The sequence below is a fragment of the Ursus arctos genome, unplaced genomic scaffold (genome assembly GCF_023065955.2).
Source record: "Ursus arctos isolate Adak ecotype North America unplaced genomic scaffold, UrsArc2.0 scaffold_13, whole genome shotgun sequence".
NCBI classification, from domain to species: domain Eukaryota; kingdom Metazoa; phylum Chordata; class Mammalia; order Carnivora; family Ursidae; genus Ursus; species Ursus arctos.
Window position 1 is genome coordinate 42,474,530 of NW_026622797.1, and position 24,357 is coordinate 42,498,886.

A 24,357-nucleotide genomic window follows, 5' to 3' on the forward strand; every position below is an offset into this window, starting at 1 on the left:
TGTTGTTGTTTCCTCCAGATCTAGGTAGCACAAGGACCATATTCACCTTTCTATCCCCCAGAAACTACAATAGCGTCTGGTACCCCATAAATAAGTACGGTTGAATCAATAAAATATCATGGTTACTAACACTCCAGAGAGAAATGCTTGATTATAGCCCTTATGGGTGATGACTAGCTCTAATTAAGATTGTCACTTCAAAAGTGAAGTTAGAAAATATCCAACCCAGAACGTTCTCAAAACTCCACATTCCTAGGTCTGATTGTGCTGACTAATATCACTCTTGAATATCTTCTAGAATTTTCAAACAATATGCCCCAAACAGAATTCCAAAATGTACCCCTCAATTCTTATCCTTCTGGTTTGCCTCAGTGCAGTTAATGGCAATTGAGTTCTTCCAGTTGCTCTATTTTAAGAAGCCGAATATTCTGGAGGAGTTACCCCTGACTCATCCGTATCCAGTGCATTAGCAAGTCCCGCTGGCTCTTCCTTCAACGTGTCATTCGTTCCACCACTACCTTGGTGCAAGCCCCTGGGCTTGCCTATCTGTGCGGCACGGCCTCCTGACTGCTTTGTCGGCTTTACTCTGGCCGGCCTCTCGCCCCTGCCTCATGGTCTATTTTCAACACGGCAACTGGAGTGGTCCTTGAAAATTGTAAGTCGGATCATATCACTGCTCTGTGCAAAACCCTCCAACAGCCACTTGTTCCCAGCTTTTCCCCAGCATCTGAAGAGCGCCTGGCACACAGCAGATAATAAATATTTGCTGAACGAATAAGTTCATGTCGAGGTCTTAGTATAAAAACCCAATGCCAAGAAATTGTAACTTATAATGTGATTGTTACCTAATAAGGTATCTACTATGAATTTACTACATTTTTTATATAACCTCATATTTTCAGTATCACAAAATGTTCCAGAAATATCTGGGTACTGAAGATATTTTTCTTCTGTCTAGCAATAAACTGGCTACAAAGTAACATTTGGTCCTGGCCAGTCACATAGCGCTCAGGGATTTGGTTTCTTCAGCTTTGAAAGAAGGGAATTGAATAGAAAGATTTTCATAATCCCCTGCAATTTGAAATGTCTATGACTTTTTCGTGAATGTTAGCTCTTTCCCTTTCTGCAAACATGCATGGACTTGCCCTTCCTGAATAGCCCTTTATCTGATCTGGTTTTAAAAAGGTACTAATTTCACAGAAAAAACCTCCCAGAGGCACTGGGAGATTTCAGGCCTGGCGGGTGGGGCGGGAGGGCAGCCCCAGCAGAGGCAGAACGGACTTCTGAGCCAAATGGGGCAGAGGAGAGCGTGAGCGCGGGCCGTGAGGACAAACCTCGTCTACTGCCAATCTGTGCCCTTTTTGTCTCTTGCCATCAGGGCCAGGGGGCTTAGTGAAGTGTCCTTGACTTTGGAGAGTAATGACAAGGACCGAATTTTCAAGTGCAGCTCATTCACACTTGTTGGAGAGATTGTGTTTGTTCAAAAAGCTGTTTTAACACTGAGGTTGTCTGCAGTAATTTGCTCAGAGGTATATTTAGACAGAAAGCTAATATAGGATGAAGTCATTGGTGTGAACTCTAACAGGTTTTTACGTGATGGGGTGGACAGGTTGCTCACCCAGCCTTTGGGGAGAAAATTATGAAAGCAAATCAACTATAAAAATTGTCTTTAAAAATTTCACCTTTCAGTATTTTAGAATTAAATTGAATTCACTTTTCAAAATATTTATAGTGCAGGTTTCAGATACAACTCCTTATAATCTGTAATTATTTGTGTGTGACTTTTAAATTCATCATTTAAGAATGGGAAAGTTGCCTGCTTATGAAATTCTAGACTTTAATAATTTCACCTCCTACTTATAAAGAGAAGAGAGCAAGCGGCGTACAAAAGCAAGGCCGTTCAAATTTCTCAGCTTCAGCCCAGGAGCTAACCTTCATCACGAATTGTGCAGAACAATTTTCCAACTCATTGACAACGTTCTCCAGTTTCTGCTGAATGATTTTGCAAATTGCTTCCATCATCCCCGCTCCAAGTTTCCCCAAACAATGTGCTCTCAATGAGTAAACTTGCTTATGTTATGCCCAATCCAAAGTGAATAAAACTTGAGCGTGTAATAAATAAAACTAGAGCTTGTGAAGACCAGATCTAGATAGAATCACTTATAGAATTATGTCTTTAATTACTAATGTAATACATAATAATAGTTGTTAAAAATTTAAGAATTGCAGAAGTGTATAGTGTCCATAGTAAAAATTCTTCCTCTCTTCCTTCCCACTGACCCTAGGCTCACACCTGGGGTAACTAGACTCATCAGTTCGGTATCTTTGAGAAATTCTTCTCTATTCATAAAACCTAAACACATACTCAAACACACACAGTATACATACATACGAATTTTCCTTCCTTCCTTTCTTCCTGTCTTTTGCTTTCCTTCCAATAATGTGATCTTACTCTAGTCATTATCTTGCCAATTCCTCTTTTTTAACCCAATTATTATCTTAGAGATCCTTCTAGATGCACATTTACAAGTTTGTCCCATTTTTAAAATTGCCTCATGGTGTTCCAAAGCACAAATATACTATCATGTATTTAACCATTCTCTTATTATTAGCATTTAAGTGGTCACCAATTATGTTGCCGATGTGGAAAGAAAGGAGGGAGAAAGCAGGGATGAGGAAACAGACCAAGAAGAACATCAGTCTACACCATTATATCATCTAAGACCCAGATGTCACAGCATGGTCAGAATCATGTTCAGTCAAGCCTCTGATAATCGAGAGCTGACCTCAGGCCGTTACACTTCAGATATCATGCTGGCAGGTGCACTTGCTGGCTGAAGGTCACTGCCTTGTGGGTATTCAGAAACTATGTCTTACCCAAGTGGGCAAAAGAGGCTATGGTGCCTCCAAACTCATTGTCCCCAGAAGAACATATAAATGACCCTACTTCTGAGCCTGCTTAGAGTTTTACTCAGAACCTTGGGGTCAGTTTATCACCCAGCTTCTCATCCTTGTCACTGACAAAGCCCCAAAAGCAAGCCCCTCTGTTCATCCTGTCTTTGTGTTCTGCCTCTGATTTCATCCTTCCATGGCTGTCCTCCTACCCAGTCCCTCCCACGGCTCCTCTTGCACCCATACAAATTGGAATCGGAGTTCTCCGCACCCTCCACTTCTTCACAGAGCGGTTCCTTCTACTTTCTCTTTCCATCTTGACCTCTGACTATGTGAAGAAAAGGCATTATTAATCTGTCACCCTTTCAGGGTCATGGGGAGGCTGCTATCCTTGTTCATCTTCACCATCTCTGGGCTTGGGTCTGAAGATGGGATGAGGAAGATGAGATTGGAAGTCAGAGGAGAGTTGGCATTCCAAATAACATTCTTATCCTTATCTATAGGCCCCTGTCATTGGGCTGCTCCATTGCCTTCCCTTCCATGTCACTCTCATCTTCTAAACTCTTGGTCATTCCTCCAAATTTATGAAAAACTTTGGTTCCTGCATGCATCATAACCTTAAGTCCCACCTTCATCCTGGGAGACTCCACTCACAATGTGGGGTCTCAGTGAAGACCCTGGTCCTCTAGGCCCCTGACTTCCTCCACTTTGAACATTGTCATCTCCACTCCCTTGTTTCTGTCATCCAAACCCATGCACACACTCCCTCAGTTCAATCAGAACTCCCTTCCTCTAAGAGCTCAAGTTCCCACATCTTCCTCTCCTCCCAGCCCTCCCTCCTCACCCCCGGCACACCCGCTCTGCAGCCTCATGCCAATCCTCCATGGACATCCTGAGCCTCTGTCTCATCCTCATCCTCATTTTATTTTTTACTCTTAAGAGTCTTAGTTTGGTTCATCCTTTACTTTCTATCCTACCCTTCCTATCTTCTTCTTCAACCTGTGCTCAATCCAAAAGCCAGCTGCCTTACTCCAGAATTGTTTTAGAATTCTTTGGAAGGGCCTCCCTACTTCTAGTTTTTGCTTTGCACATTCATCCTAACCTAATTCCCCAGGATGCCTCAAATACTCTCTTCCATGGCAGGAAGACCTAGACTTTCTCTTTCCTTTTCTCCCACATGGTAGAAGACACTCTCTAAGTCACTGACATCCGCCGTCCACTTGTCCTCTGTTTTTCATCAGTCCAGCCTTTGGCCTTCTCCTCACTTTCATGGAGATCTAGAGCTGTCTGTCATCTGGAACATTTTCATTTCCTAGGACCATTCCTTTAGAGGATATTCCTAAATTCTTCTATTATATTTTATGTGTTGAACACTGAAATTAAAATGGGACGCGTTGACTTTGGCAATTACAGTTGTCAAACAAAGCAATGTTGCACACAAAATAGAAAACCTAGGAAGGTGAGTACCAATTATGATAATACTCATATACTGCTTTTATTAGTTACAAAGGGATTTTTATCTATTATCCTATGTGATCTTTATACTAGTTCTAGGAAGTAGCATTCTTTCCTTTTTATAGATGAAAAACGGAAGCACAGTGATATAACTGACTTCTGTTTGTTTATATGTCTAGTTCAGGAGCAGAAGCTGTTATTAGAGCATAAGACTCTTAAATATAAACCTTATGTTTTCTTTTATACCTTGTTGGCTTTTTAGAAAAATATATAAGTGTATTCCTGAGGGAAAAGAAGACCAGCGAGACTTGGAATTAAAGCCTAAGGCTTTGTGACCCAGAAAACCCCTTGTCCTTGGAAGTAATAGCTTAGGTACATCATGATTTTCCACTATCCTTGAACCATCCCAAAGTTCAAGCAAGGGCATGGCTATCAAAATACCAGCTCTAATTTTAGAAGGGACGAGAGGGGGAACAGGCAGAGATGTGAGGTTTAATCAAAAGTGCTATCATTTAGGGATGTTAATAAGCCAGTTATCAGGCTCCAAGCGGGTCTGGCACATTTGACCTCATTATCTGGGCAGCACATGATGTTGGATCCCAGCTTCTGGTCACCGGGCAGATGACTCAGAGCCATGGCTGCTGAAAGCCTGTTGGAAACAGAATTCCAGGATTCAATAGGAGCCAAGGAATCCATCCACACACTCTCTAAATAGCATGTGATAACTGCTTATATCAAACCAGAACAACACCTGGGTTTTTATGCTTATTTCTTTTTCTGACCCATTAAATTTAGGAGCTCAGAGGATGGAGTAAATGCCTTATCAAGAAAACATGACATTTTTCCTGTTTCCAGAGTCTTTCTAAAGGTGCCTTTAGAAAGCAGAGTCTATCCTGTTTTTAAGGTGAGCCTTGTTACAAAAAGTTCGGGCTCGGGGTAAAAACAGTTTAATAACCCAATTGAGAACTTGGGCCTTGGTTTGAACAACAGGATAGGCAATCATTTCCTTACGTCTGATCTCAAAGACCTTAGTGACTCCTGGCTGGAGCTGTGGGGATCAATATCTCAGGTGACTTGTGCCAGACAATTCTGGATGGCTCCCACCACAAATTCACTGATGGGAGATTTAACCACAACTGTGCAGGAAAACTTTGTTCCCCAAAAAACTTGACTGCTTTTCTGGATTGTCTTGGACATACACTAGCCTTGGAAATGAGGATCCAGACTCAGAAAGTTTTGGGGTCTTCTTTAGCTCTGAGACGGTTGAAAAGCCCAGGTCCAAACTGGACACCGGACACTACCAGAAGACTGGACTGCCCTTGATCATCCTGGTGGTTGGTTTTTGCATCAGGAAAGTTTTGAGTGGTCATTACCTTCTCGGTTCCTGAGGATTTCTCTGGCTCTTGGGAAATTCGGCCTCTTCTCCAGAATGACTGCAGGGGTCTTTTAGGGCTGCTGGGGGTTGAGAGTAGCCCCAAAGGGCCAGAATGGAATTGGACTCAAAGGATCTGAGATGCTTATGATGCTGGTCTTCACTCCCTTGGATGTCCACTCTGGGTTGACTTGTGCCTTAGTTACTGAGGGCCATTATTCTTGGGCCCTTCCCATCATGCAGTAGAAGGGGGGATACTCTAAAGAATGCTTGAAGCCATCTGAAGGCCTTAGTAGGTTGATCCTAAAAGAAGTTAGAATATTGTTTGACTAAACATCGTTGAGTGGAGAGGCTGATGAGCATTAGACTTACTAGCTCAGGGCTTGACCAAGTAAGACTATTCAATCTTGATGGGAAATAAGTACTGCCCCCCAAATGCCACTGCCATCAGCTATCTATCTAAAACAGTGGCTATCAGTGGTGGGAAAACCCACCCTCAGATTAGACCTTCCCCCTGAAAGCTCAAATGCATGCATGATACATGATTGGTTGCTTCATTTTCTCTGAGGGACAGCTTCCTGCCTCTCCCCAAGAGCCTGAAATAGCCCCAGCCATGTGCCATTCTTTATCTGCGTCAGAGCATGGGCCAAGGAGCTCAGTACAAAACAGAACCCAGGCCATCTTGCTTGGAATATTGGCTTCTAGTTTCTGCTCATCACGAAAGCACATGGTAGAAAAGATTAAAGCATTAGTTGACTAAGGGAAGGGCACAGTGACGTCCCTCTGCTCTGGCAAAGTGGATCATCGGGCTCTCTTTCTCCAAGTGCCAGAGAAACAAAGGAGTAGGGCTTGGATGGGGAAGCCTGGGGGATTGGCGCTTCCTTCCGAGCTCTCTGGCTTATTGTACTTTATACTATATTTACGGTATGTATTCCTACAGATGACCTCTAGGTACTTGACTGCCTTATAGTTTCACGGTGCAGTTTGAGGAAATTAAAAGTGGATTTTTAAAAGGCACAATCACTCTGGAAAACCATTCAGCAGTTTCTTTTTCCTTTCTTTTTTTAATTTTATTTATTTATTTGACATAGAGCGGGAGAGAGAGTGAGAGAAAGCATAAGCAGGGGGAGCGGCAGAGGGAGAGGGAGAAGCAGGCTCCCCATGAGCAGGCAGCTTGATGTGGGGCTCAATCCCAGGACTCTGGGATCATGACCTGAGCTGAAGGCAGATGCCTAACCAACTGAGCCACCCAGCCGCCCCCATTTGGCAGTTTCTTAAAAAGTTAAACACACATCTATCCTATGACCCCATATTCAACAATTAGGTATATATCCAAGAAAAATCAGCATAGATGTCCACTAAAAGCCTCGTAAAGAATGTCTCTAGCAGCTTTACTTGTGATAGCCAAAACCTAGAGACAGCCGAGATGTCACCCATACCATGGGATACCACCCAGAAACAAAGAGATGAACTACTGTACATGCAACCACACGAAGGAATCCCCTAAATCTGTTGAGTTAGAGTTGGACACAAAAAACGAAGATTCCATGTAACTGAAATTCTAGGCAAAACAAACTTATGGTGATAAAATCAGATCAGCACTTGTTTGGGGCAGGGGTGAGAAGGTGACTGGGAAGGGGCATGGAAGAACACCCTGGGGGATGGAAATGTTCTGTGCCTTCATCTGGTTTAGCCAAAACTGTTCCATTGGCTCACTTAAGATAGGAACCTTTCAGATCTTATGTTACAGCATTTTGGATCTATATAGAGAAAAAGAAAATGTGAATTTAAAGATTGGAGGGAGACTGCTCCCAGAAGTTGCTCAGAATTGGCTGCTACAAGAGTCAAAGTTTCCTTGAGAATATCAAGAGTCATGCTTTAGATCCCAGGAGGGCACTTTATGATTCTAGGATTAATTCATCCTTTCATTCTATGGATAATCTATTAGCTCCTGCTCTGTTCCAGGCACTGTTCCCAGCAGAACAAAAAAACCAAGATTCTTGCCCTTTAGGGCTTACATTCTAGTGGGAGGAGAGGGGAAAGAAACAAGTAAATAAAAATGAGCTAAGGTGGCGCCTGGGTGGCACAGCCAGTTAAGCGTCTGACTCTCGGTTTCAGCTCAGGTTGTGATCTCAGGGTTGTGAGATCGAGCCCCGAGTCTGGCTCTGTGCTCAGCGCTCAGTGTAGAGTCTGCTTAAGATTCTTTCTCCATCTCCCTCTGGCCCTCCCCCTCCTGTGCTCTCTCTCAAATAAATAAATAAATAAATAAATAAATAAATAAATAAATCTTTAAAAAAAAGAGCTAAGATGGTTTTAGATAGTGAAAATGGTGACAAAGAACATTAGGTAGGGTGATGTGGCGGAGAGTGCCTGGAATGGGAGAGGGCACATTTAGTTGGGGTCTCCCCGAGGAGGGGATACTCTGAAGGATTAGAGCCAGTCATGCAAAAATGGGGGACAGAACATGGGAGATGGCGTGCAATTGGCCCAATTGATTCTAAGTTCTCCAAACCCTCACCCACACTTCTTATCTTTTGTTTTGTTGTTTTGTTTTGTTTTGTCGATAATAGCCATCCTAACAGGTGTGAGGTCAATGTGTGTCACGTCTCAGTTACTCAAGATAAGTTCTAAAGATCTGATGTCAGTACAGTGCCTGCAGTTAACACGGCTGTACACTGAAACATTTGTTGGGAGACTATCTCAAATTCAGTGTTCTCCCCACACACATACACAAAAGGGGGGACAGGAGGAAGCTTTTGCTGGTGAGGCTATGTTTCGTACTTTGTAGTGATGGTTTCATGAGCGTATGCTTATGTTCAAGTCCCTCAAATTGTATACATTAAACGTGCCATTTTTTGGTAGGTAATTACATCTCAATGAAGATTTTTTTAATGCAGAAAGAGAAAAAGAGAGAGAGGGAGAGAGAGACAGAGGGAGGTAGGGAGGGAGAGAATGAGAGGGAGAGAGAGAGAAGGCTAGAGGGAGGGAGAGAGGAGGGAAAGCAGAGGCTTTGAAAAAAGACTAAGTCGGGTCCAAATTCAATCTTTACCATTTATTCCATTGCAGACTAGTTTGGGAAAATAATTTAAATTCACTTGACCTCGGTTTGCCCATCTACAAAACCGGGATCATTAGTAGCTCACATAAAGATGTTTATGGATTGTGATTATTACTTACAGAATTTGTAGCAGAATGCCAGGCACCTAATAACTGTTCAAAAATGTTGGTGTTATATATTATCAAAGAGTCATAGTTTTATACTTAGAGGCACAGGCAGTTGGATGCATCGATTTTTGTATCTTGATCAAGATGGCACAGCAAAATTTGTAACTGATGCTTGCAGAGTTCTTGCCTGAATGGTGAACTTTCTGGAGGCAAGGTCCTCCTCAGTGTTCTGAGTCATTTTTTGGCACATTCTGGTCTAAGGAAGAATGTTAGTTCTGCAAGGATGTTGCAAATGAGACCATTGGAAATTCTTGTCTCTGGTCACCATCTATTTATTCCGTCATTACATGACCAGGCTTCTTTCGCCTTGTTGAGAGAAGCCTTTTAAAAATATTGCCAACAACATATATATATAAGATATGTCTCCAACCAGATCTCACATCTTTGGGAAACATCAGCTGGCCTCAGGACATGATACCCCACGTTAGGTCCTTCAAAGTCTGGACCAAAATCTCCAGGGATTTCCTGAAGAGCACTTTTCTGACTTCTTTCAGTTGAATATATTCCAATTCATGTAAAAACAGTTGTAGGTTTGATCAGGGAGCCTGAGTTTTCATCAATGATTTGTCTGAGTGTTAATTAGAGGATAAGACAGGGAATTTTGAAACCATTGATGGAATAGTTTCTAATTAAGTGATGTACCATCTGCAACACCATCTTTGTAAGGGAGTAGCCAGAATCCTGAGACATACTCAGTGTATTTCAGGAACAGATGCCAGAAGTTTCCCCAGACATCGTTTCCCTAACCCTCTCAAACCGTCAGTCTCAACAGTCTCCCTCCAGCAGCCACACAACCTTATCTCAAATCTCAATCTTTGCAGGGAACTGGCTTAACACTCTTCCTTCTGTATTCTCTTTACAAATCACTACATCACGTGCACATCCTGTGCTGGGAAAGCCAGTGTCCAACCAAATATGTTATTCCATTTTCGTAACTAATACTTACTGTTATAATTTTTATAAATACCTATTGGTATACTCTTTCACTTTTATTTGTGCTTAAGACAGTCTTATGTCTTTTTCTGTGTGTAATGTTTGGGATAAGGAGGAAAAACTGGCATAGCTTCTTTACTAGTGGTGATACAGTCATTATGCACTAAAAGCAGGCTGGGATCTAACTTGTGAATCAGACCGTAAGTCGCTTTGTGGGCTCAATCATCTGTAAATGTTCCAATGACTGGTTTCTCTTCTTCAGCAACTTAGAGCAGATTGAATGAATGCTAGAGAGGTTTATTAGCTGCTGAATATAGATCTGAGACTGTGGAGTTTAGTACCAATGCAAAAATGAGTGACTGTGTCATACTCCTTGTCTAGACAGAGCAAGGCTTCTGAGAGCAGTCTCCCCTTTCTCATATTTCTATGAGAGAGCAGAAGGCAGATCAGAATACGACCTCACAGGAGAGGGCTGAGGCGGTGGTTCCCCTGGGAAGACGAATGGAAGAGTACGTATCTCCAAAAGACTGAAGATCCTCCTTCCTCCCTCCCTCCCTCCTTCGTTCCTCCCTTCTTTTCTTCCATGTATCTGTGTCTGTCTCTCTCTTTTCTAGATCTTAATAAAAATAACTTTGGGACAAAAGTGCCCGGCAAATAGTAGGAGCACAGTGAACAGCTTTTGAAAGATTATAGAGTCAAGGCATGTTCTTGGGGGGCAAATGGAGAGCTGGTGGGGGATGACACACCGTTCCAACCCGAATGCCAACGGCTTTCAGTTGAGACAGTTCTGTGTGAAAAAGAGTGTTAACATTGTATCCAGACTCGGTAAGAAAGAGGGCCTTAACCAACCACCGTTTTCCGAGAAGGTAAGAAGGAAGCAGTGCCGGGGGAGAAGGAGGCCCTTGCGGAAGGCAGATCCCACAGCACCCCGGGAACTGCCATGAAGGGGAGTGGTGGCTGCTGTGAATGCCAGGCGGACGCCAGGGCTCCCCGCCCGAGTCCATAGATCATTTCCTAGCTGTGTGACCTTGAGCAAGTCAAATTTCCTGTAATTCAGATGGTTAGCCTGTCTAGAGGCTTGTCTTTTTTTTTTTTTTTTAATCTTTGCAAAGGAATAGCTTTAGGTTTCATTGATTTTTCTCTCTTGTTTTCTTCTTTGTAATTTCACTGATTTCTGCTCGAATTTTTATTATTTTTCTTCTCTGTTTGCTTTAGGCTTTTATTGTTCTTCCTTCTCTAGTTTCCTAAGGTGGGAGCTTAGCTTATTGATTTTAGATATTCCTTTTTTCTAACCTATGCATCCAATACTCTAAATTGTCTTGTAGGCACTGCTTTTACTGCATCCCACTAACTGACAACTTGTATTTTTAGTTCAAAATATTTTAAAATTTCATTTTGAGAGTTCTTTGACCTGTTTGTTATTTCGAATTATGTAGTTTAACACCCAAATGCTTTGGGGGTTTTCCTGGTATCTTTCTGTTATTGATTTCTGGTTTACTTCCATTGTGGTCTAAGAGCGTGCTTTGTATGATTTCTGTTCTTCTGCAATTTGTTAAGTGTGTTGTATGGTCCAGAGTGTGGTCCATCCTGGTGAGTCTTCCAAGTGAGCTGGAGAAGAGTGTGTGGTTTGCTGTTGGTGGGTGAACTAGTCTATGAATGCCATTTAGATCCAGTTAATTGATGGTGCTGTTCGGTCAACCATACCTTTACTGATTTTCTGACTGTTGGGCCTCAGTTGTCAATAGAGAGGTGTTGAAGTCTCAGTCAGTAATAGTGGGTTCTTTTATTTCTCATTGTAGTTCTGCCAGTTTCTGTCTCATTTATTTCCACACTCTGTTATTAGGCACATTCATAGTAAAGATTGTCATGTTTTCTTTGAGAATTGGCCCCTTTGTCATTATATAAGGCTTCTCTTTATCCTTAATAAATTTTTTGTTCTGAAATCTGCTTTGTCTGAAATTAATACAGCTACTTTCTTTTGATTAGTGTTAGCATGGCGTATCTTTCTCCACTCCTTTACTTTTAATCTGTGACCTTATATTTAAAGTGGACTTCTTTCAGACAACAAATAGTTGAATCTTGTTTTTTGTTTGTCATCTTTTTTTTTCTATCCTGATTACTTATTTTAATTGATGTTTTTATATATTCACATTTAAAGTGATTCTTGATATAGTCGGATGAATATCAGCCATATTTGTATCTGCTTTCTATTTGCTGCTTTTCTTTCTTTCTTTCTTTCTTTCTTTCTTTCTTTCTTTCTTTCTTTCTTTCTTCTTTCTTTTCTTTTCTTTTCTTTTCTTTTCTTTTCTTTTCTTTTTGGCTTCCATGCCTTTTCTGCCTTCTCTGGTTTTAAGTAAGCATTTTATGTGATTCTATTTTCTCTCCTTTCTTAGCATATAAATTATACTTTCTTTCTTTCTTTATTTTACTTTTTTGGATGCCCTAGGGTTTGCAGTATACAGTTACAGTTAATACAATTCCGCTTTCAAATATCACTATATGTTTCACAGGTAGTGCAGATCCCTTAGAACTGAATATTCTAATTCCTCCCTCCCACACCTTCTTATATTGCTGTCATTCGTTTAACTTCTCCATAAGCAATAGTTACCAATATATTGTTTCTACTATTATTTTGAACAAAGTGATATCTTTAGCTTATTTAAGAATTAAAAAAAAAAGATTTTATTTTACCTTTATTTATTCCTTTCCAAATGCTCTTCTTTTCTTTATGTAGATATGAATTCATTTCCATTCTCTCTGAAGAACTTTTTAACTTTGTTCACGTTTCATATAAGGCAGGTCTAGGGGCTGCAGATTCCCTCAATTTTTGTTTGTTTGAGACAGTCTTTATTTCTTTACTCTTGGAGGATAATTTCACTAGATACAGAATTCTAGATTGGTGGTTCTACTTTTTCCTTTAAATATTTTTAATATTTCACTCCACACTCTTCTTGGTGTATAGTTTCTGAAGATAAGTAAGGTGTTTTTATTCTCTGGCACTTTTCAAAATATTCTCTCTGTGTTTGACTTTTTGCAGCTTTAATTTTATTTTAATGATATTCTTAGGTGAGGATTTTTTGTATTTCTCCTGCTTGATGTTCTCTGAGCTACCTGGATCAAGGTTTTGGTGTCTGTCACTAACCTTGGAAAAACTTAGTCATTATTAACTTAAATATTTCATCTGTTCTTTTTTCTCTTTCTTCTCCTTCTGATATTCCCATTAACCTGCATGTTACATGTCTGTAATTGTCCCATGACTCTTGGATACTTTGATCCCTTTTTTCATTCTTTATTTTATTTTATTTTTTTTGCTTTTCAGTTTGGGAAGTTCCTATAGACATATCTTCAAGTTCCCTGACTCATTTCTTAGTTACATCTACTCTACTGATAAGCCTGATGAAGGCATTTTTCATTTCTGTTATTGTCTTTTTTTCTATTTTGCTCTATTGTAGCAAAATATACATAACATAAAACTTATTTTAACCACTTTTAAGTGTGCATTTCAGTGACATGAGTATTTCACAATGTTATGTAATCATCACCCATTATCAATTTCCAGAATTTTTTCATCGTTCCAACAGAAGTTCTGTACCCATTAAATAATAACTTCGTTCTCCCTTCCTCCCAGCCCTTGGTCATCTCTATTCTATTTCTGTCTCTGTGAATCTGCCTATTTTAGGTATCACCTATAGTGGAATCGTACAACTTTTGCTCTTTTGTGTCTGAGTAACTTTGATTTCTATCCTGGATATTGTGAATGTTACGTTGTTGAGACTCTGGATTCTATTATCGTCCTCTATCAGATGTTGACAATTTTGTTCTAGCTGCTAATTTAGATGATCGGACTTAAACTTCAAGCTCTACCTGTTGGCAGCCACTCCAGTCTTCATTCAGTCCTTTTATCCTTGGCTGGTTTGCTCGCAGATTGCCCTACCCATGCACGGTTCAGGGCTTAGCCAGAGATTTGGACAAAGTTTGTGCATAGAATGTGTGGCTCTTTCCCGCTGGGTCTCTATTTTCTATCATTCTCTCCTCTCACATTCTAGTGGCTGTGGTTGCCCTGAACTCCGTGCTCTATGACTTCTGGGTTTTCTAGGGAAGTTTTAGCTGCCCTTTATCATGCTGACTTCAGTGTGACTGATCCGAGGCTAAATGCCATAAAATGAAAAAGTCACCCCAATGTAAATGTCAACTCCCCTCCAGAACCTCCTTGCTTTTGTTAGTCTCCAGAACCTTCAAGTAGTTATTTGTTCTATTTTGTCCAGGATTATAGTTATATGAGGGAGGGTCATTCTGATAAGAGCTTATTTCGTGATTCTCTCGTGACTTTGAATAGAGACACAGTAAGAAATAGTGTCTGAGTTACTCCTTGGTTTCCCAAAACTCCTTGAAGATAGTAATCAAAGTGGGGCCCGTTACATTTGCAGGTTATCACTCTCCCCACCTGGAAATTTTGATTCAGTGCGTCTGAACTGGGGACTAGTGATCTGTTCTTCGGTCCTTACAGGCTCTAGGTGATTCTAATTTTCAGGGAAGTTTAGGCAAACGCTCCATCAGGCTCTTGCTACTCAAAGTGCGGGAGCTTGTTAGAGGTATAGAATCTCAACTTTTCCCCAAGATGTAATGAATCTGAATCCGTATTTTAACAAGACCCCTGGTGATTCATGCCAACATTGAAGTTTGAGAAGCCCTGGTTAGGGATTGTGATGCTTTAATATACAATATGAAACGTGCCTCCTTTCTATTATGCATTCCATCATCAGATACTTTTGGTGATGAATAAAATTGGCATCGATCCTGCCTTTATAGCAGACAACAAATAAATAAATAATAAATAAGCGCATGTCACCATTATATCTGTGAGAAGCTATGAAGGAGACAAACCTGGTGATGAGATCTAGGCCAGTAGTTCTCAATCTTTCATGCAAATTAGGATCACCCTAGAGGCTTTTAAAACATCTCAAATGCCAAGGCTACCCTCCCAGGCAAATTAAATCAGAATCTTTGGGATGGGACCCAGTGTAAAATATCCCCAGATGACTGCAATGTATACCTAAGGTTGAGAACTGATTATTCAGGCTAATTGAAGGTAACGTAGAGGTCAATGAAGGGCTCCTTTAATCTGAGACCTGAAGGGTATCCAGGGACTCCAGATGGCGTTTCTGGACAGGCGATCAGCACATACTTCAATACTGAGGAAGGAATAAGCTTAATGTATTTGAGGAACTTAAAGACGGCCAGTGTGGATCTAGCAGAATGAATAAGAATGAGAAAGACATAAAGCTGAGCCAGCGCCAGGCTGGAGGTCCGCGTCCACAGGCCCTAGGATGCGTGTTCGGTACATTTGGGACAATCAATTTCAGGTATGTTAAAAATTGTCACAAGCGTTTTAGGAATTTTAAATTAATAACAATAGTTGCAATATGTTGATTTTCATCTAAGGTTCCTCTATCTGGCCCAGTGAGACGTTGTTTAAGCTGTGGTTTCTATGTTCAGCTAGTTTTTTCTCTTATACTCTTTTTTCACTTAATTAGAAAAATCCCAACTTGTCACCAGGAACGGCAGCAAGGGCTTGATGGCTCCCATAGATGCGTGGGGATATTCTGATGGAACTTGGACAGGGAAATCATAGGATAATTGCCCAATAAAGATTACTTGGAAAATTTCACTGGACTCTAAGTCAACGAGCCTTATCTGGGTTGTTTGCTGTCCCTTAGCCTACGCTGGTCTGGCAACTGGGCTTTCTTTCCAGCCGTTCGAAAACAACTAACCAAAGTTCAGATTTTGTTCTGTCTGTTCGCATCTACACAGACACATCACAGGCTGAAACTTACACAACGTATACTCTGTAAACTCCTTTGCCTGTAGAGACGCAAAGTGTTGTCTATTAAGAGTCGCTGCCCCTGGGCACTGGGGGGACTCGCCAGTCAGCTGGGCCTTCCGCAGCCATACCCCACCCCCAGCCCAAGTGCCTCCTACCTTACAGAGTCTGTGAATTCCACACGGAGTGTCTGACCGTTTTGGCGATTTCCCATTATCCTACATGTTTCTTCCCTCTTGCTGTAGTCTCGCCTATGATCACAAAATTATTTCCTGAGCAAACAGTATTTGTGCTAAAGTCATTTGGCCAAAGGGCATGGCTTTTATTTCAAGATGCAAATCAAATCACTGAATTTCTTTCCAGGGAAGTTTTTGCAAATTTTCACACGCCTGGGAGGTACAGGAGTCTCGGTCATTCATTTGCAAATTGTTTGCCAAGTTAACAGAAGAAAATGGCATTCATTTTGTCTTATTAATGTTTAATTCCTTATGTTTTTAGTAAGGTTGTTCTTTTTTTCATATACTTTTTGTACATGTATACTTTTTTTCCTGTCCTTTGCCGATTTTTTTCTGTGTTCTCTCTTAATTTATAAAAGCTATTTCATGCTGAAAAATATCAAGGAGCTGTCACAAGAGTTACGAATACTTTCTTTTTTTTGCTATTATGTTTGACATTTTTATGGCATTTTTAGCATATTAAAGTTAAAAAAATTATATAGTAAACTGTAGTACTCTTTCCCCTTATGGTTACTTTTTGTTTAAAAAGGAAATATTCAGCTTTTTCCTCTAATTTTTTATGTTTTATATTTATCTTTTAATTTTGTCACATAAGGAATTGGTTTGTCTTACAGTGAAATGTTTTGTACTGTCTCCGTATAGGACCTGTTCATATAAAGTACATCTTTAATATTCCATGTATAGTTATTATGAATGGTGTCTTTTTTCTTTGTGTGTGTGTATATATATAATATTTAATTTTTACTGTTATAAAGGGAAGCTTTTAAAAAATTTAACTGTTTTACTGAACTCTTTAATTAGTTCAGTTTTTTGTTGATTTCAGATATAATAAATAGTTACTCCTAATATACAAACAATTGTGATATCATATCCTTGTATGTAATAACTGTCCCTCTTATTTCTGGTTTCTCTTCTATTTGTGTGAAGTTTCCAGAACATGTTAAAATAAACATAAGGAGAGCGGGCAGCCTTGTCCTGTTTCTTCTTTTTAATGCCATGCCTTTCATGTTCACTGTCACTTGAAATGTTGGCTCTTTATATCTTTTTATGTTGTTAAGATAATATTTTTATTGCTACTTATTAGGAGTTTTTTTTTTTTTTTTAAATCAGGAATGAGTGTTGGTGTCTTTCTGCAGACTTAATTTAGAATGCTTACGGTAAATTAATCAAACCAACTATGTTTAATCTTATTTCACTTGTTGAAATGATGAATTAATACGTCTCTTAAACGCTTATCCTCTCCAGGATAAAAACTACTTGATTTTAGATTGTTGTTTTTAAAATGTATTTTTGAATTTGCTTTCTTAGTAGTTTATTAAAGATATTTCTACACCTCGTTCAAAGATGTGAAAGATCACACACTACAAAGAAAACCCTAGATCAATCACAAGTTTTAGAACTCAGGAGACCCTAGTTTCATACTTTGTGCTGGGGTGGTTTTCATCGTTCCGTTTGCCCTCCGTCAGATACGGTGTGGGAATTAGCGATTCTGTGAAAGTTTGGAAGATGTTTCCTGTCAAATAACCACAGCATGGAGCTTCTGAGGAGTAAGGCCTTGATTGCCTTTTCTCCTTTGTCATTGTCTAGTTCAAGTTTCCTATCTCATGATTCACTGCTGGTGCTTTACATTTTCCATGAAACACTCCTTTTCATCAAGATATCACAATGTTTAGTGGTAGATTGTGCAGTGTGCCCTAATTGTAAACTACGCTCGTTGTTAAGACTCTCATTATCCTTTTCAGTTTCATTTGGGGGCTTTCTCTTTCGTAAGCACAAGGAAAAGCCTTTACTATATACTTCCTTATCTTGTTATTCTGCATTCGAGTCAAATTTATTTGTCAACTACATTATTTCTGATTCCAGTTTTTATCACTGAGATTATCTTTATCTTTTTGTCCCAGCAGAGTTAATCACTGTCCCCATCCCCACCAACCACCCTGCCATTATTCTTCATTTTAGGAATTTCCCAGGATAGTCTGGCTTGTGAATTTTTCTTAGACTTATCTTTTCTAGTTAAGGAGATCCTAGAAGTATTTGCATTGAGATCACTTTAGTTATGTAGGTGCCCAGAGCATGGCATGATTTTCTTTTCTTTTCTTTTTTTTCAAAGATTTATTTATTTATTTATTTATTTGAGAGAGAGAGAGAGAGAGAGCAGGGAGAGGGGCAGGAGAGAGAGAGAGAGAGAGAGAATCTCAAGCAGACACTCCACTTAGTGCAGAGCCCAACCCGGGCTCAATCCCAGGACCCTGAGATCATGACCTGAGCCAAAATCCAGAGCTGGATACTCACCCAGTGAGCCACCGCACCCAGGTGCCCTGAGCATGGCATGATTTTCACTCATCCAAGTCTTCCTTTGTGTTCCTCAGGAATGTTTTAAAATTACCTTCTTCAAGATTTTATACATAACCTCTTTACTTCTTTTTATCTTTTTTAATTCCCATTATCTTGTTTGTTACTATTGTAAATGAAGCCTTTTTCACCCCACAATATTTCCCACTCAGTTTTCTTGTATATGTTAAAACCATTGATTGATTGGTCTTATTTATTAATCTATTAATGAGTTCCCTTATTATTTGCAAGTTGATACTTCTCTTAGGTTTTTTGAGATATAATGACATCATCAGCAAGAGCTGATTCTTTCTAATTTTTATATCTATGTTTTATCTATCCATCCACCCATCTCTCCATCTATTTATCTACTGTCTATGTTTGTGCCTTATTCCACTAGCTCTCAACCTCCAGAACAATGTTAAATAGCAGTGGTGAAATAGAGGTGACTTTCTCACTCCCGATGGTAATGGGAATACTTATAGTAGTTTTCTTATTTAGCCTAATGATGGCTTGTGGGTTGCAGTAGTTATGTTTTAATTCATGGGCATTTCAAAGGGATGCTGGAGGCAATTCAGTTATGTTTCATTCCCTGCCAGTTTGATCCAGACACCGGTGGACTTAAGTGTACACGAGGGCTCTTCCCTTGATTTATAGGCTGACCTCTTTTCTGAGCCCGATTTAGAAAAACATGCTTGTCAGGGGGAAAAAAGACATATAAGTAAAATAGATATTCATGAAATACGAAATTTAAACTACTAGGCAATGGTAGAAGCTTTCTGTTTTATCTGCTATAAAAAAAGTCTCACAGGATGTAGCCAGGTGAAGCTACTCAGGCTAATGGATAACAATAAACAACTGTTATCGTTTTTAAGCTGCTTAATTAATAGCACTGTACCAAGCACATCAACCGTGTGGTCTGACCCAGTTTGTGCAGGCTATTAGGAAAATGATTGTTAATGACATACGCATTTATTCGAACTTAGATTTCATGCTGTAGTCCTGAATCAATTCAAAACTAGCAGCTACCTTGCTGTCTTTATCCCTATGAACTTTGATCTTGTTATGGACTAAATCTTTTCCCAAAGGTGAGGCAGAGGACATACTTTAGAGTGTTGTGGATACATAGGTCATAGTTTAGCCGGCCATTGCCTTTGGAGTAGTCATTTTATATTTGAGGGTGCTCCCACTTGAGTCCTGCCCCCCTAATATGGGAATTCGGATACTGTTTCTCAGCCTTTCCTGAACCAGGATGGCGGCATGTGATGCAGCCCCTACCACCCAACCCGTTCGCACGAGCCATGCATTCAAAGCAGCTAAGATGTGCAGCTGCTTTCCATCAAGGGAAGAGGCAGCAGCTGTTAGAGCATCCGCGTTCCTACCAGTGGGGCGCTGTACCCCGGACTGTGCCTGCAATCAGTCCACAGTCCCAATTCCTCCTCTCCCTAGGAATTCTGGAATGTTAGCTCGTACCCTCTAAGAAACTGCATTTCCACTCAAGCTCATTGTGGTGGACTCTGCTTTACCACCAAGAACCCTAATCAGCAGCTGGTCCAGCAGGAGGGGGATCTCCGAGATCACAGTCCAGCAAAAGCACAGTGGGAAGCTGGACTGTGAACCCTGAATATTTTTGCCTGTTTGGTAGAACCTAGGAGCATGTCTGTCTATATAATTCCTGAATACGTAAAAAGAAAACCTCCGTTGGCCAGCTGTACCTTTGTTGGAACGCGGTCTGTGTATAGTTTTGTACGACGTTTAGCTGATATATTTATGGTCATTAAATCTGCCCTTTGTTTTGGCCCCTGGTGACACAGCCTACAACGCCAAGTGCACTGTAGATTCCTAAGGAGTTTCTGAAAGTGGGCCAGGATGAATTTTATAAATGCAGATAAACAAAGTCCATCTACTTACAATTTGTGTGTTACTGAAGTTTTGTATCTTGAATGTGCCATAATTTATGCTTCTACTATTTTGGACGTGGCTGGGGAGAAGCATAGAACTATATTTATGATACAGCATACAATTTCCAAAATGTAACCCTCTTAGCATCTCCTGGAGTTAGAACCGTTCCTTTATCTCCTTGCTTTAAGCAGGACACACCCATGATTTTCTAATTTATTTAGAGATGTTTTGATATGAAAGCAGAGAGTAGATCAACTAGGATTAGAATTCCCAAGGGCTTCCTACCTGTTGGAAGATAAAAATCTTCTTTGGTAGAATTTGTTACATAAAATGCTATCTGTAAAATGGGATGGCTAACTAAACCAAATTGCTTCTAACTTGAAAGAGAGTAGCGTATGGATCAGTTTGGGTGGGGCCTGTAAGAAAAAGGGACCAGACCTTTTCTTAGTAAGGAAGTATTAGCTCCATTTTAACTAGATAAAGAAGAGCTCCACTGAAGCTTAGTGAGGTGGGGTAATATGGCCCAGCTAGCAGGTTAGCAAGTGGCAGAAGCAGGTCTCAAACCCAAGTTTGCCTGCTGCAGAGCCCACACTCTTCTCTGGGCATTGCCCCCCTCTTCTTTACCTATCCCTCCCCCCAAGGTCTCTGCCACTGGGGCTTGCCATGTTGGTTCTGGGCAGAGCCATGCTGGCCTGGGTATGGGCACCACCTCCCTGCAGCCACTGGCGGCTCATTTAACCCAAGGCAGCTGCCTGGGAGCAGATTCAGCCCTCTCTCTGCTAAATACACACTTGACTCTTACATCTTTAAGGCTTTCTCTGAATTTCCAGGAAACACATTTCTGCGGAATAGAGGTATCCCTAAGACAGGCTTCTTAGAGAAATATATCCTCTGGGTTTTGAATAACCATAAATGACAAGTTAAATTCTCTAATTCAATTTCCTTCTCAAATTTCTGCTATAGGCCACCCCCTCGTTATCTTCTGACCAGTGGGAAAATGAAAATGTACCAGCTTAACCATCAGAGAAGGTGAGTTCTCAGGACACAACAAATCTTTTTTTTTCCCCTTTTTAGTTAAATGAATTCTTTCCCCTTCTTTCCAGTTTTTAATTTCAGCTTCTAATTGTAAGCAGTCAGAGACGCTGTAAAATGTCGACAAGAAACAGCACAGTTTCAAATGCACTGGACTCTGAAGTCTAGAAGACTCCAAATTAAATAAACCGTCTTTTAAATTACTTAATCAAATCACAAATCACTTAATCAAATCACAGTTGAACAAGAACGTGGTTATTAATGAGAACTGGGCCCGTGTAGCTGCGTGAATCAGGGCCATTCTTTTTTTTTTTTTTTCCAAGAGCTAAACATTGCCAAGCGTCTGAGCTAGTGGCTGAGCTCCGCACGCTTCTTCTCCCCAGGGTTTTCACCCTGCAGCAGACCTCAGGAGAGGCAGCCCCCTCCCTGAGGTCAAACAGGGCGTCTCGGTTGCCCTGACTAAAGGATATTACCGAATCTTCCTTTAGGTCTTCCCAGCTTTGGACAGAGACCATTTGCACTCACTTTTCAGTCTAACTCTGCCCTTTGATGTCTGTGCTTTGCTATTTACCCTCTGCCTCCCTGGAAAACCTGAGCCTCTTGTCTGGCAAGAGTACACCCCGATGCAAACAGTCCCAGCCCCTGTAAATTCCCCTCTCCTCGGTCATTGCCTTGGTTCAGGCCTTTGTCATTTCTCACCTGGATGTCACAGATCCCTCAAAGTGGTCCTCCTCCTCCCTCTCTAACCCTGGCTCCTCCCTGCTGCCGGGTATTCCTTCATGCTGACCTCTGCTGAGACACCTTTAAAGGCTTCTTACAACTTTACGGGTGAAATGCAAACTCCTTAACACACCTCCCCACCCCCCACCAGACAAAGATCTCTTCTTGCCCTGGCTCCTGCGTTCTCCTGGGGGACACCGTCCCTTGCGCCTTGCTCCCTCTTACTGGCCCTGCAGCCATGTCGGCGGTTCCCCTTGTTCCCCTCCCTTCTCTCTCCCTGCCGCCTGGCCAACACACACTTAGCTTCCTGGCTCAGCTCAGCATCAGCTGCTCGGGAGCCCCCCCTCCCGGCCCTGCTCTGCTTTTATGCCACCACTCCCTTTCCTGTGACACACTTCTCTCCGCCCTGCTGGACCTTGAAGAACTCGGGGTCCGGGTCTTTCTCACCTTTGAGTTCCAGAGGAAGCACCAGGCCTGGCGTGTTGCCGGGGCTGCGTGTACGTGTGAAGGCACCCTGACCAACGCATGCTCACAGGACTCCTTGCCCCCCCACCCCCGACTCTGCTCCTCTGCTCCTCAGCCCACGGATCCCACCCCCGCGGCAAAGTCACTCACTCCCATGGTCTCACCATTGTGAAGAGAGGACCTCAAACTCCCCTCATGGCCCTTTTCCCTTCCCCTTGCTTTAGTCCCAGCTGACACTCTGTTCTTCAGACATTTCTGTCCCGTGGTCTATCTGAGAGACTTTACCATAGCTCATCTTTGTATCTCCAGGGCCTAGCATAAGACTGGCTCATAGAAGACACTCAGTCAGAGGTCAAACACATCTTCATATCCCAGATGAAGAGTGTAAAGTCCAGAGAGGCTACTAGCTTACCACCAATCCCGCAGCGGCTATCTGGTGTGAACCCGTATGTTCTGACCTCAGTTCCCTGCTCTGTCACCTAGAGCGCCCTGCGCTGTTGGCTGTGTGATACACTTATCATACTAACATTCATCTCTGAGAGAAGAGCTGGGAAATTTTCATGGTGGATACGAGCTGGATTTATACAAGGATCAGCCTCTTTGTCCTCCTTCCTTTCCGTTCATTCTCCTGACATTTCATCCTCCTTGCAAATACTTTCCCAGAAAGTGAACATGTGCATTTTAGGTGTGCTTGTCTTAATGTTACACTAGTTTGTAAAGTCTCTATCAATTCTAACTCAGAGTGGTTGGGGGGCTCGGTTGGTTGAGTGGCTGACCCTTGATTTCAGCTCAGGTTACGACCCTAGGGTCCTGGAATCCAGTTCCACATCAGGCTTCACACTCAGTATGGAGTCTGCTTGAGGATTTTCTCTTTGCCTCTCCCTCGGCACTCCCCCACCCCTGCTTGTGCACTCTCTCTGTGCACAATAATAATAATTTAAAATAAAATAAATATTTTTAAAAATTCTAAATAGAAAACCTAGAAATGGACCCTCAACTCTATGGTCAACTAATCTTTGACAAAGCAGGAAAGAAATCCAATGGAAAAAAGACAGTCTCTTGGACAAATGGTGTTGGGAAAATTGGACAGCAACATGCAGAAGTATGAACCTAGATGACTTTCTTACACCATACAGAAAGATAAACTCAAAATGGATGAAAGACCTAAATGTGAGACAGGAATCTATCAAAAACCTAGAGAAGAACACAGGCAGCAACCTCTTTGACCTTGGCCGCAGCAACTTCTTGCTAGATCTGTCTCCAAAGGCAAGGGAAACAAAAGCAAAAATAAACTATTGGAACTTCATTAAGACAAAAAGCTTTCACACAGCAAAGGAAACAGTCAACAAAACTAAAAGGCAACCTACGGAATGGAAGAAGATATTTGCAAATGTCTTATCAGACAAAGGACTACTATCCAAAATCTATAAAGAGCTTATCAAACTCAACACCCCAAAACCAAAAAATCCAGTCAAGAAATGGGCAGAAGACATGGACAGACATTTCTCCAAAGAAGACACACAGATGGCCAACAGACACATGAAAAAATGTTCAACATCACTTGGCATCAGGGAAATTCAAATCAAAACTCAATGAGATACCACATCACACCGGTTAGAATGGCTAAAGTTAACAAGTCAGGAAACGACAGATGTTGGCGAGGATGCAGAGAAAGAGGAATCCTCTTATACTGTTGGTAGGAATGCAAGCTGGTGCAGCCACTCTGGAAAACAGTATGGAGGTTCCTCAAAAAGTTAAAAACAGAACTACCCTATTACCCAGCAATTGCACTACTAGGTATTTACCCAAAGAATACAAATATAGTGATTTGAAGGGGCACCTGCACCCCAATATTTATAGCAGCAATGTCCACAATAGCCAAACTATGGAAAGAGCCCAGATACCTATCTACAGATGAATGGACAAAGAAGATGTGGTGTATATATACAATGGAATACTACTCAGCCATCAAA

General features: G+C 41.2%; 2 long non-coding RNA genes across 2 annotated transcripts in view; one reads left to right on the top strand and one right to left on the bottom strand.

Annotated features, from left to right (window-relative positions):
* The window catches only part of LOC130543545 (uncharacterized), a 39,082-nt gene extending 23,123 nt beyond the window's left edge, over window positions 1-15,959 (bottom strand). The window contains exon 1 of the long non-coding RNA XR_008958973.1: window positions 15,857-15,959. This is a non-coding gene — a long non-coding RNA (uncharacterized LOC130543545). The remainder of the gene's footprint in view (window positions 1-15,856) is intronic.
* The window catches only part of LOC123001345 (uncharacterized), a 39,469-nt gene continuing 15,632 nt past the window's right edge, over window positions 521-24,357 (top strand). Inside the window, exons 1-2 of the long non-coding RNA XR_006410140.3 lie at window positions 521-655; window positions 21,131-21,196. This is a non-coding gene — a long non-coding RNA (uncharacterized LOC123001345). The remainder of the gene's footprint in view (window positions 656-21,130; window positions 21,197-24,357) is intronic.